The sequence below is a fragment of the Vicia villosa genome, unplaced genomic scaffold (assembly GCF_029867415.1).
Source record: "Vicia villosa cultivar HV-30 ecotype Madison, WI unplaced genomic scaffold, Vvil1.0 ctg.000006F_1_1_1, whole genome shotgun sequence".
In the NCBI taxonomy this organism is placed as follows: domain Eukaryota; kingdom Viridiplantae; phylum Streptophyta; class Magnoliopsida; order Fabales; family Fabaceae; genus Vicia; species Vicia villosa.
Genome location: NW_026704936.1, coordinates 639,820 through 652,992, shown reverse-complemented (window position 1 = coordinate 652,992; position 13,173 = coordinate 639,820). Strand labels below are relative to the sequence as shown.

The 13,173-nt window shown below is 29.5% G+C and overlaps 1 long non-coding RNA gene across 1 annotated transcript; it reads right to left on the bottom strand.

Annotated features, from left to right (window-relative positions):
- Positions 1–2,284: 2,284 nt before the first annotated feature.
- On the bottom strand, positions 2,285–4,756 carry LOC131621480 (uncharacterized). Its single transcript, XR_009289602.1, has 3 exons — positions 4,605–4,756; positions 4,387–4,510; positions 2,285–3,828 (listed from the first exon to the last, which is right to left on the bottom strand). It is a non-coding gene; the product is annotated as an uncharacterized LOC131621480 (long non-coding RNA).
- Between the last annotated feature and the right edge of the window lie 8,417 nt (positions 4,757–13,173).

Below are 13,173 nucleotides of genomic sequence, written 5' to 3'. Positions count from 1 at the left end.
GTTATTAAAAAATAGCTTATCTTTATACTTTTGTCTAATGTCTATTTATCGTGTTTGCAAATTTATCTAACATCGATAAGGGCTCTTAGATTTAGACCAAGGATACTTTTATGTCTAAACATGACTTGATATTTTATAACAAGATTTGTTATCTATTGGGACAATTAGGATTTTTAATAAAGATGAGGAGAAAGAAGAAGAAGAAGCTAGAAAAGAGAGAATGAGAGAAAAACTACATTTCCAAACTTTGTGAAACTCTTAAGAGTAAAACTATTACAATAGCATGCCTAATTATAGGCGATCAAGGCGAAAGTCCAAAACTTACAACCTAAGTCTAAAACGTACAAAGTTATATTTTGGATTTGACATAACAACGAAATGATATATTCGACTCTGGCGAATATAGTTGACTTCTACTACTTCAACTATGTCGAGCACACCTACGTCGAATATATACTCTACAAAATAATAAATTACAGCTTCTAACATACCACCTAATTCATGTTTTCGATACTTCTCATCCCAAAGCTTTATTCAAATCATTGAACCTGAATTTCTTTATGGGTTTGGTAAGTATATAAGCTAGTTGTCATTCTGTCTTGCAATGCTCAAGTTCAATCTTCCTTAACTTACTTGATCCCTAAGAACATAATAAATTCTCTCTATGTGTTTTCTTCGATCATGACACATAGGAAGATTGGTTAGGTTGATAACTGACTTCTTATCTACAAATAGCTTCATTTTCTTAGGTTGCATGATCTGGAGCTCTTATAGCATCATCTATATCCATCATTCTTTACATGCTACACACGATGCAACCACATACTTAGATTCACATGATGATAAAACTGCAATGCTCTGTTTCCTTAAGCTTCAAGAGACTTGAGCGCCTTTGATCATGAATTTGTAGCCTGCAATACTCTTCTTCTCATTTTAATCTCCACTGAAATTTGAATAAGTGTAGCCATGTTCCTATGCATATGTGTTGGTCATCTTTTGTCTTGACATCAACACACCATTATCAACTGTATCCTTTAAGTATCTCAGCACCCTCTTAACTAAAGTTAAATGATATTCTTAGGGTTTCTCCATGAATTTGCTTAACAATCCGAAACTTCGACAAATGTCTGACCTTGTGTTGCAAAGATACCTCAAGGATCCAATGATTTGTTTGTATAATGTTGCACTTACAAACTCATCATCTTTCTCCTTCTTCAAATTTGCTCCTGTTTCTAATGGCGTGGCAGCTGCATTACATTTTCTCATCTTAACCTCTTCAAGATATCTTAAGCATACTTATTTTGGTGCAGGAACACTTTTTCACTTGAGTATTTTAATTTCATCCCTAAGAAATATGACAAGTTCCCTAGTCAGACATTTCAAATTCCTACATCAGCTTCGACTTGACTCTTCATATCTCTGCTTCATTTACATCTATAATCAACAAATGATCTATATACATGAATAAAATTATTCGACTGACTTTGTCTTTATCATTGACATACACTCCATGTTCAGAGACACACTTTGTGATATTTGAGTGGATCAGAAAGATATCAACCCTCTTAATCCAAGATCTTGGGGGCTTGCTTCAAAATATAGAGAGCATTCCTTTTAAGGTGAGAAAAACTCAAGAAGGAGGTTGAATTGTGTTAACTTTTTCACTCTTTTTCTTTCTCTTCTGAAACCTTTTATTAGATTCTGAACATTAGGTTAAGAATCTGATTTAGAGTCAATGTTTTGTAGCGAATAAAACAGTTCAGAGGTTAAAGAGAAAAGAAATATATACTCAAACAATTATCCCGATGCTTCCCATAAATCAGGAGTAGTCCAGTCCCCTTGTACTACAAGATATTTTCACTATAGTGATAACTGATTACAATTTGCTCAAACACACAAGCAAGAGACTTCCTTTAATCAAACACACAAGTAAGATACTTTTAATGCTCAACCACACAAGTAAGAGACTTCAAATACTCAAACACACAAATAAGAGACTTCAAATTCTCAAGTACATAAGCAAGAGATTTCTACAACTTAACTTAAAAGAAAAAACTTTTGAGTATTACGCTTGATCCACGAATATGTAATAGGATTGGTATCACAATATTATTTTATACATGAATAATGTTAAGAAATAGGTGATAAATATAATTGACATACATAAAATTATATTATAATTACAATCTAACCCCCAACAACACTCAATCACTAATATTCTATTATTTTACTTTTGGTATTTTATGCTTTTAAACAAAAACTACTTTAAAACCAAACATTTTTTCTACTTAATATCATAATCATTATATTTATCACATCATTTTCTTTATAGATACAATGGTTGTATTTCCTATATTGTAATTTTTTTACACAAATATTACAACAAAAATACAAAGTCACACTTTAAAGTAAGCGATCAACCAATCCGGTAATGTCTTAAATTTAATAATATGACACCTCCGATAACTCTTCATCCTATATCCGTATGATAAAATTCACCGTTGAATTGAAAATTATTATCATATAAATCATGTATATAAAATTTAACATCAATCGAAAATCATCTGAAATATCAACAAGATACATAAAAACTAACGTCTTACAAAACTTCATAAAATTCGTTAATTTTGATCTTTTTCTTTAACATATCAAATAATTCTTGATTGAAGTGAAATTTCATAGACATATCTATATGATTAGGGGTGTTCAAAACCAAACCAACCCAATAGAAAACCGCAAACCAAATCAAATCAAAACCGCAAAAAACCGCATTTGGTTCGGATTTGTTTGGGTCATATCTTTTAATAAAACCACACGGTTCGATTCGATTTGCGGTTTGTATTTTGTAAACCGAAGCAAACCGCATTATGTTACAACCTAATTTTTACTTAACTCACATTCAACCCAAACTTAAACCTATTATACCTTAACCTTATGATTACGAACAATTTTCTCATCCTAACACATATGATTTCAGTCCTGATCTTCTTAAATCTCTAATAGCATTATCGCGCATTCTTTGCCACATACATCTTCTCTCTTCTTCTCTAATCTCTACTCTCTTATATTCTTTCTTTTTCACATTCTCATTTTTATGCAAATGTTCCCTATTTCAGTTTCGTTTTTATCGCACATCTTCTTCTAATCTCTCAACTCTTTTGTTTTTTCTTTTTCATCTTCACTAATCTCTCGTCTAATAACTTTTATATTGTTTTATGTTATTATTTTATGTTTATTATTTCACTTTTGTCTATTTAATTTTTATATATTAAATAGAAAGTTGTTGTCAAAATATGACGAGTTTTGTTTTATTTAATAGTGTATGAATGTATAAATACAAAGTTATGTTGTCATCTATATGTGTATGTATGACTCAATAAAATATTTGTAAAAAACTGAACCAACCGAACCGCATTGGTTTGGTTTGGTTTATTTCCAAATGTCAACCGAACCAAACCAAACCGCACGATTTCTTCTCTTGCGGTTCAGATATTTTTTTCTGTCAAAACCACCAAAACCGCACCGCAAACACCCTTATATATGATAATAACTTTCAATCAAACGGTATATTTTATTATACAGACATAGGGTGAAGATTTATTGAATTATTGGAGGTGTCATATTATCAAATTTGACACTTAAATGTCATTTGAATGATAACTCATTGAATATTTTACATGTCATTGGTATACTCACTTAGGTATGATGTTTATTGAATCTATGCCATAATTCCATCATAAGCACACCACTCTTACATACATCTCAGATTAAATGGAGACAGACACATATTTTGCGGCCAATCACAGTCTTTAAACGATCTAGTACTTCCTGAAACGAAAAAAATTGGATAAAAAGAATGTTACTATAGTAGGATGAAATGTTATATAAGAATTAAATAAAAAATTTAAAAGGATAAATAAATGACTTATTGTTAATGTTTTTTGCAACATGAAATATGACAAGAAAATTAGTTATATCAAACAAATTTGCAAATTTTAGTCATATTTCTCCCCTTTGGATGTATCAAGTAGAACATGATTTTTTCACTATAGTTTATAAATCTCAAGTTCTCATTAAATAATTTTTTCTTAGAACCTATGAGGTTGTAAAAACATTTTTTTAAATAATAATATTATTAAATATATCAATGTGTTAATACATGAATGTATTTGAGAGGCTTCAAGGAGGATTATCGTAGAATGTCTCATAATTTTTACGATTAAACCGTAGCTAAATAGAGTCTTATAAATCTATGTCCCTAATAAAATATAATTAAATAAGATTTTTAATTTTTTTTATCATGATTAAACTATGCAAAACCTACAGAGAACTTGCAAAAATTTAAAACGATCCTGGTCGAGTACACTTAATAAAGATTTCACTTACCGATCATGATAACCGAAGGTTTTAATAACACAGTTACACACGCCGTAAAAACAATTGGGTTCACTAGGAGCAGGACAAAGATCATGTGGACATTCAGAATCTTCAAAACAACTGAAAACCGCCGCTATTATGAAGGAAAAAAATGATAAACATGTTAATAAAAGGGATAACATTGTGTATACAATAAATAAGAAAAATTAAGGATGAAAAATAGTTACCATCAACATTCTTTGAAATAAAAAATATCATCATAACATACACAAATCTAACAATTTCTGCCATATGTTCCTCCTTATAGTATAATTTTATTGCTTTACAATTTATAAAGCTGACGTTTTCCTTACATGAAATAAATAAATTTTTATCGAATAATTTTAGCCCCTTAAAAATTGTAAGATGTATTTTCTAAATTGTAAATTATTATTAAATATTTTTAGGAGATCTTGTAAAAAAAACTTTTCAATCATAAAATTCGTTCTCTCTTTTTTAGACAAAAATTTATATTATTTGATAACCTTTTGAACCATGGTGATTATTGATTTGGGTATTGAATATATTATAATCGATTATTTTTATACTTTTGGAAATTATTGATGGCTCATTTCATAAGTTTCCCTATGGCTACTTGCATTGCCTTTTGTGCGAATAGATGACATAATTTAAATAATAATTTAAATAGGAGATCAATGGTGAGAATATCAAATTCCCCAACATGCTATTCGCTACCATTCGCTGCAGCGAATGTCCTGTTTTTTGGATTTTGCTTTTGATTTTTTGGAGTTCGCTATGCGAAAAATAGTTCGCTGCAGCGAAAGTCCTGTTTTCTAATTTTTGCTTTAAGGCCAAATCCTGCATAAAAACAAATCAAACCAAGTAAACTTGCAAAATAACACCTTTGTTCAATAATTGGAGTTTACAGCGAACAATAATATTACTTTTACATTTACATTATATTATTTTTATAGAGTTTCCTGCATAAAAACAAATCAAACCAAGTAAACTTACTTTTACATTATATTCTTTAAATTTAGAAAGATGCCATTTTGACACTAAATTCTTAAACATACATCATATTTCACTGTTGACAAATACAGCGGACAATAATATTTATACTTTTAAATTTTAATACAATATGTAGCTTAGTTAATATGTGTGCTGACATTGAAAAATATTTTTAAATGAGAAAATAAATTGATTAATGGAGTAAAATAAGTTGGTTAATATAATTTATAATTTAGCTATTGAGCAACGACCCCGCTTTTTTTGTAAACTTTTGCAGACTCATACACACTACTACAAAATACGTAAACAACAACGCTATGTTCACCATAGTTCTTCACTATACCGTGCTGACATCTCTAAAATAAGGTGTTACCATAGTATTTTTGTTTTTTGATTAAAAATTAATTGTATATAACAATGGCTGAGCAGTCAACCGTGATAAAACCATCAAGCTTTCATGGGTTCGAACCTCAGCGCCATCATATATATTATTCTTTTAAATTTAATGTTAAGGCGCGTCTTTTCTTTTTTATCATATAAAAAACTTAAAGGGATATGACTACGGTTGGTACGTTCCACCGTTGTGATATATTTATAATAAATAAATACTTATCAATACGGTTGGTAGATAACCTTTGTGAAATAATTTACCCATATATAAGTGAATTAACTCTAACTTATTAACAATAGCGCCGTTTCCTTCACAGTGAAACCCTAGCATCCATTTTTTCTCTTCTTCGCCATTAGCCGTGAATCTTGTGCTTCATACGTTAAGGTATTCTTCTTCTTACATATTTTTGTTAGATAGTTCCCCATTATCTCGGTTGTTGCATATTGTTTTTGTTGATTAATTGTTCTCATTTTTTCAGATTCGTCTTCACTACGTTAACAAAGACCATACTTTGGCTATGGTACATATTGTTTGTGTAGCTATGGAAAAAGTACAAGAAGCATGAAGCTATGATGAAAACTTCATCCACCTTGTACTTCTTTTTCATAGGTTCAAAAACAAGATGTTTTTCATACTCTGTTGACATATAAGTTTGCGTTTTTACATGTTTATAACTTTTATGGTTATTGTAGGACTCATAAAGAACAACACATTTTAGTTAATGAAGAAACAACAACGGCAACAAACTTCAGCTAGTTTGAGATACAATGAGAAGATATCTAAGAAGTATGAAGCTGTTGTGTAAGCTTCTTTCTCCTTATATTTCTTCTTCATTGCTTCACAAACTAGATGAACTTCGGAATTGATTCCTTTTCCATGATTAGTTTCAATAAAAGTTGTGTCTTGGAAATTTATAATATATCTTTTTGATTGCTCATAAATTTATAATATTTGGTTCTGTTGTATGATGTTGTTTGAGTTTATTATATTCTATGTAGATTGTTTGTTTCACTAACCCTCACTTAAAATACACTCATTTAAATTAACATAGATACTATAATCTGAAAATTAAATTGTATTTGAAAACCAACTTATATTAATCATTGTTTCCGAATTACATGCGTCTCATCGTTCATTTGATGTTCTTTTACATATAGATTATGGTATAATGACCCGACTCCTCGGTTGATCGTGGTCTTCAATTATACTTAAATTTCATTAACTACAATTTATTAGATAATCTGCCTCATCATCAGCACTAATGATTCATAAATTGTATCTTCTCATTGTAGGACTCATAACAAACAACACATTTTAGTTAATGAAGAAACAACAACGGCAACAAACTTCAGCTAGTATGAGATACAATGAGAAGATATCTAAGAAGTATGAAGCTGTTCTGTAAGCTTCTTTCTCCTTATATTTCTTCTTCATTGCTTCACAAACTAGATGAACTTCGGAATTGATTCCTGTTCCATGATTAGTTTCAATAAAAGTTGTGTCTTGGAAATTTATAATATATCTTTTTGATTGCTCATAAATTTATAATATTTGGTTCTGTTGTATGATGTTGTTTGAGTTTATTATATTCTATGTAGATTGTTTGTTTCACTAACCCTCACTTAAAATACACTCATTTAAATTAACATAGATACTATAATCTGAAAATTAAATTGTATTTGAAAACCAACTTATATCAATCATTGTTTCCGAATTGCATACGTCTCATCGTTCATTTGATGTTCTTTTACATATAGATTATGGTATAATGACCCGACTCCTCAGATGCATCGTGGTCTTCAATTATACTTAAATTTCATTAACTACAATTTTTTAGATAATCTGCGTCATCATCAGCACTAATGATTCATAAATTATGTCTTCTCATTGTAGGACTCATACAGAACAACACATTTTAGTTAATGAAGAAACAACAACGGCAACAAACTTCAGCTAGTATGAGATACAATGAGAAGATATCTAAGAAGTATGAAGCTGTTGTGTAAGCTTCTTTCTCCTTATATTTCTTCTTCATTGCTTCACAAACTAGATGAACTTCGGAATTGATTCCTGTTCCATGATTAGTTTCAATAAAAGTTGTGTCTTGGAAATTTATAATATATCTTTTTGATTGCTCATAAATTTATAATATTTGGTTTTTTTGTATGATGTTGTTTGAGTTTATTATATTCTATGTAGATTGTTTGTTTCACTAACCCTCACTTAAAATACACTCATTTAAATTAACATAGATACTATAATCTGAAAATTAAATTGTATTTGAAAACCAACTTATATCAATCATTGTTTCCGAATTGCATACGTCTCATCGTTCATTTGATGTTCTTTTACATATAGATTATGGTATAATGACCCGACTCCTCAGATGCATCGTGGTCTTCAATTATACTTAAATTTCATTAACTACAATTTTTTAGATAATCTGCCTCATCATCAGCACTAATGATTCATAAATTATATCTTCTCATTGTAGGATTCATACAGAACAACACATTTTAGTTAATGAAGAAACAACAACGGCAACAAACTTCAGCTAGTATGAGATACAATGAGAAGATATCTAAGAAGTATGAAGCTGTTGTGTAAGCTTCTTTCTCCTTATATTTCTTCTTCATTGCTTCACAAACTAGATGAACTTCGGAATTGATTCCTGTTCCATGATTAGTTTCAATAAAAGTTGTGTCTTGGAAATTTATAATATATCTTTTTGATTGCTCATAAATTTATAATATTTGGTTCTGTTGTATGATGTTGTTTGAGTTTATTATATTCTATGTAGATTGTTTGTTTCACTAACCCTCACTAAAATACATTCATTTAAATTAACATAGATACTATAATCTGAAAATTAAATTGTATTTGAAAACCAACTTATATCAATCATTGTTTCCGAATTGCATGCGTCTCATCGTTCATTTGATGTTCTTTTACATATAGATTATGGTATAATGACCCGACTCCTCAGATGCATCGTGGTCTTCAATTATACTTAAATTTCATTAACTATAATTTATTAGATAATCTGCCTCATCATCAGCACTAATGATTCATAAATTGTATCTTCTCATTGTAGGACTCATAAAGAACAACACATTTTAGTTAATGAAGAAACAACGGCAACAAACTTCAGCTAGTATGAGAAACAATGAGAAGATATCTAAGAAGTATGAAGCTGTTGTGTAAGCTTCTTTCTCCTTATATTTTTTCTTCATTGCTTCACAAACTAGATGAACTTCGGAATTGATTCCTGTTCCAGGATTAGTTTCAATAAAAGTTGTGTCTTGGAAATTTATAATATATCTTTTTGATTGCTCATAAATTTAAAATATTTGGTTCTGTTGTATGATGTTGTTTGAGTTTATTATATTCTATGTAGATTGTTTGTTTCACTAACCCTCACTTAAAATACACTCATTTAAATTAACATAGATACTATAATCCAAAAATTAAATTGTATTTGAAAACAAACTTATATCAATCATTGTTTCCGAATTGCATGCGTCTCATCGTTCATTTGATGTTCTTTTACATATAGATTATGGTATAATGACCCGACTCCTCAGATGCATCGTGGTCTTCAATTATACTTAAATTTCATTAACTACAATTTATTAGATAATCTGCCTCATCATCAGCACTAATGATTCATAAATTGTATCTTCTCATTGTAGGACTCATAAAGAACAACATATTTTAGTTAATGAAGAAACAACAACGGCAACAAACTTCAGCTAGTATGAGATACAATGAGAAGATATCTAAGAAGTATGAAGCTGTTGTGTAAGCTTCTTTCTCCTTATATTTCTTCTTCATTGCTTCACAAACTAGATGAACTTCGGAATTGATTCCTGTTCCATGATTAGTTTCAATAAAAGTTGTGTCTTGGAAATTTATAATATATCTTTTTGATTGCTCATAAATTTATAATATTTGGTTCTGTTGTATGATGTTGTTTGAGTTTATTATATTCTATGTAGATTGTTTGTTTCACTAACCCTCACTTAAAATACACTCATTTAAATTAACATAGATACTATAATCTGAAAATTAAATTGTATTTGAAAACCAACTTATATCAATCATTGTTTCCGAATTGCATGCGTCTCATCGTTCATTTGATGTTCTTTTACATATAGATTATGGTATAATGACCCGACTCCTCAGATGCATCGTGGTCTTCAATTATACTTAAATTTCATTAACTATAATTTATTAGATAATCTGCCTCATCATCAGCACTAATGATTCATAAATTGTATCTTCTCATTGTAGGACTCATAAAGAACAACACATTTTAGTTAATGAAGAAACAACAACGACAACAAACTTCAGCTAGTTTGAGATACAATGAGAAGATATCTAAGAAGTATGAAGCTGTTGTGTAAGCTTCTTTCTCCTTATATTTTTTCTTCATTGCTTCACAAACTAGATGAACTTCGGAATTGATTCCTGTTCCATGATTAGTTTCAATAAAAGTTGTGTCTTGGAAATTTATAATATATCTTTTTGATTGCTCATAAAGTTATAATATTTGGCTCTGTTGTATGATGTTGTTTGAGTTTATTATATTCTATGTAGATTGTTTGTTTCACTAACCCTCACTTAAAATACACTCATTTAAATTAACATAGATACTATAATCTGAAAATTAAATTGTATTTGAAAACCAACTTATATCAATCATTGTTTCCGAATTGCATGCTTCTGAATTGCATGCGTCTCATCGTTCATTTGATGTTCTTTTACATATAGATTATGGTATAATGACCCGACTCCTCAGATGCATCGTGGTCTTCAATTATACTTAAATTTCATTAACTACAATTTATTAGATAATCTGCCTCATCATCAGCACTAATGATTCATAAAAATTACAATTATAAAAATTACGATGATAAGTGATGATGATGGAAATTTAACTATAATCGAAGATAACGATGTATCTAAGGAGTTATACAAATAAACCACAAAATATATGTAAAAGAGCATGAAATGCACGATGGAAGGCATGCAATAAGAAAAACAATGGTTTGTTTAAGTTGGTTTTCAAGAATAACTTAATTTTCATATTATAGACTTCTTCATCAATTGGAAAGCTTGTATTTCTTTAGTGAGGTGTATGGAAAATAAATAATCAACATATTAAGTAATAAACTCTAGGAACTTTTCACAACGGTTATATATTGTAACTGTGATCAAAGGTCATTTATGATTTACATAATTTCTGTTGATGGGTTTCGAACCCAGTATTTATGTGTAAGTATCACAACGGTTTACAAGTATAACCGTTATCATAAGTGCCACGCGTCATGCCTTTCAATAATGATTTCCAGACCGTGATAGAAACAACGAACTTACAACCAGACCCTAGTTAACAACGTTATGACCCACGTGATGGTACCCCTTTTCCAACCATTGTGAAATGGGTTTTCCATAGTAGTGACAATAATATTAATTTTTGCAATATTTAGGCTAAAATGGTGTAGTGTCTGCGTCCCTCCTGCACCTTCATTTTTTTTACGGGAGAGGCCAAAGTTTTAACCCTGCGCCCAAAACAATGTCCATCCCGCCCCGTATTTTTTCAAGCTTTTGCGATGCACGTCGAAACGGGCCGGACATGCCCGTTTGCCACACGTATTCAATACATTTCTCAATTTTATATTTGAAAATGATTAATATTGTATATTTCATTAGTTGATGAAGTAGTGTAAGTGGTTAATGATTTATCAGTAAAATAAGTAGTAAATGATATAAATTTTTGTGGTTAAAGTAATAATAAAATTAATTAATGACACAACCTTATATTTGTGTCACAAAATAATTTAATTTAATTTTTGAAAAAAGCTTACAAAAGAATAAATAAAATTTTCAATAATCACCAAATACGATCATGATCCTCACATAAATTAGAAAGTATGCCACTTGAACTCTGTTAAGAAATGATACAAATATGATGAAAGATACAAATATTTTAACTCTGTTGAGAAATGAAAAATGTAGTAGGCTATTGAATGTAAAATCCAATGTTGGGATTATAGACTTTATTTTCTTAATATTACAATTCAAAATATATCACATAATTGCTTAGTTTCTATTTTGGTTTTGAAACTCTTCTAATTTATGAAAGTTTAAAAGTTTTAAACCGTTTTGAAAAGTAATGTTTCTTGAAAGTGATCTTTGAATTATGTATATTATAATGTGGAAGTTATATTTTTTTTGTTCTCAATGTTAAAACATCATTTATATATTCTTAGAAACCTCTATGTATAATTGCATATCTTTGAAAAGGATCCATGATGCATTGCCAATCAAAACAGTAATTCTGGTTCATGAAAAACATATTGGTTCAACTAGTATTCAAATACCACATTCTGGTAGCCGAATACCACTGTGCAAAGTTCCATTTTTTTTCTTTCAAAAATTCACACTTTTATTCGAAATTTTACTTTCTGGTAGGCGAATACCACTTTCATGGAAGCACTAATAACTTTCAGCACTAAAAAAACTTTTGAAGTTAAGGCTTCCATGGATTTTTATGTGTTAACTTTGAAAATATTTTAGCTTTAGTTTTAACGATATTTTATGAGCGTTTAAGTGATATATAAGATGAATGATGATATATCTAAGATAAAAACAATCTTAACTTTGTCCAATGTTGATCTTTGTCACTTTGTCATGACTGGTTGTTATCTTTATTTTTATCGTTCATTGTTGATCATCCTTTTCTTATTTGTTGATCATTATTAATTTTATCTTTTGAGTCTTTAATGATGTATACCAAAATTTTGAACATAACATGCATTAATGGTATGATCTTTACAATTGCATTAAAACAAGTATGTGTCATGTACATTATGATTAGTGATGACAATTTAACCCATCCGTATTGGGTACCTGCAAAAAATACCCACTACATGAAGGGTAAAAACTTATAAAATACGTATGAGCATGGGTGAGTAATTACCCACTAAAATATACGGATATGAGTGCGGTTATTGACACCTTAGTATCCACCCCGCCCCATACCTACATAATATATATTTATAAATTTTAATTTATATTATTATATAACAACGTATTTAGTATAAGTGTTTGTTTATTTCATAATTAAACAATAATGTTTCTAAAACTTCTTTCTTGTTTTTAAAAACTTAAAATGATATGATAATTTATAATTGATCTATTTATTTTTATTAGAAATTCTAGTAACGATTACGGGTATGGGTACTTACATACCCATAGGGTACGGGTATGGGATCCAATGTTGGTGTCCAAATGAGTATGGGCTCGGGTACGTGAATGTTTTCTGATTGCAGGTATGGGGATGGATACTCTAGTACCTTGCTCAAACCTTTCCCATTATCATTCTTAAT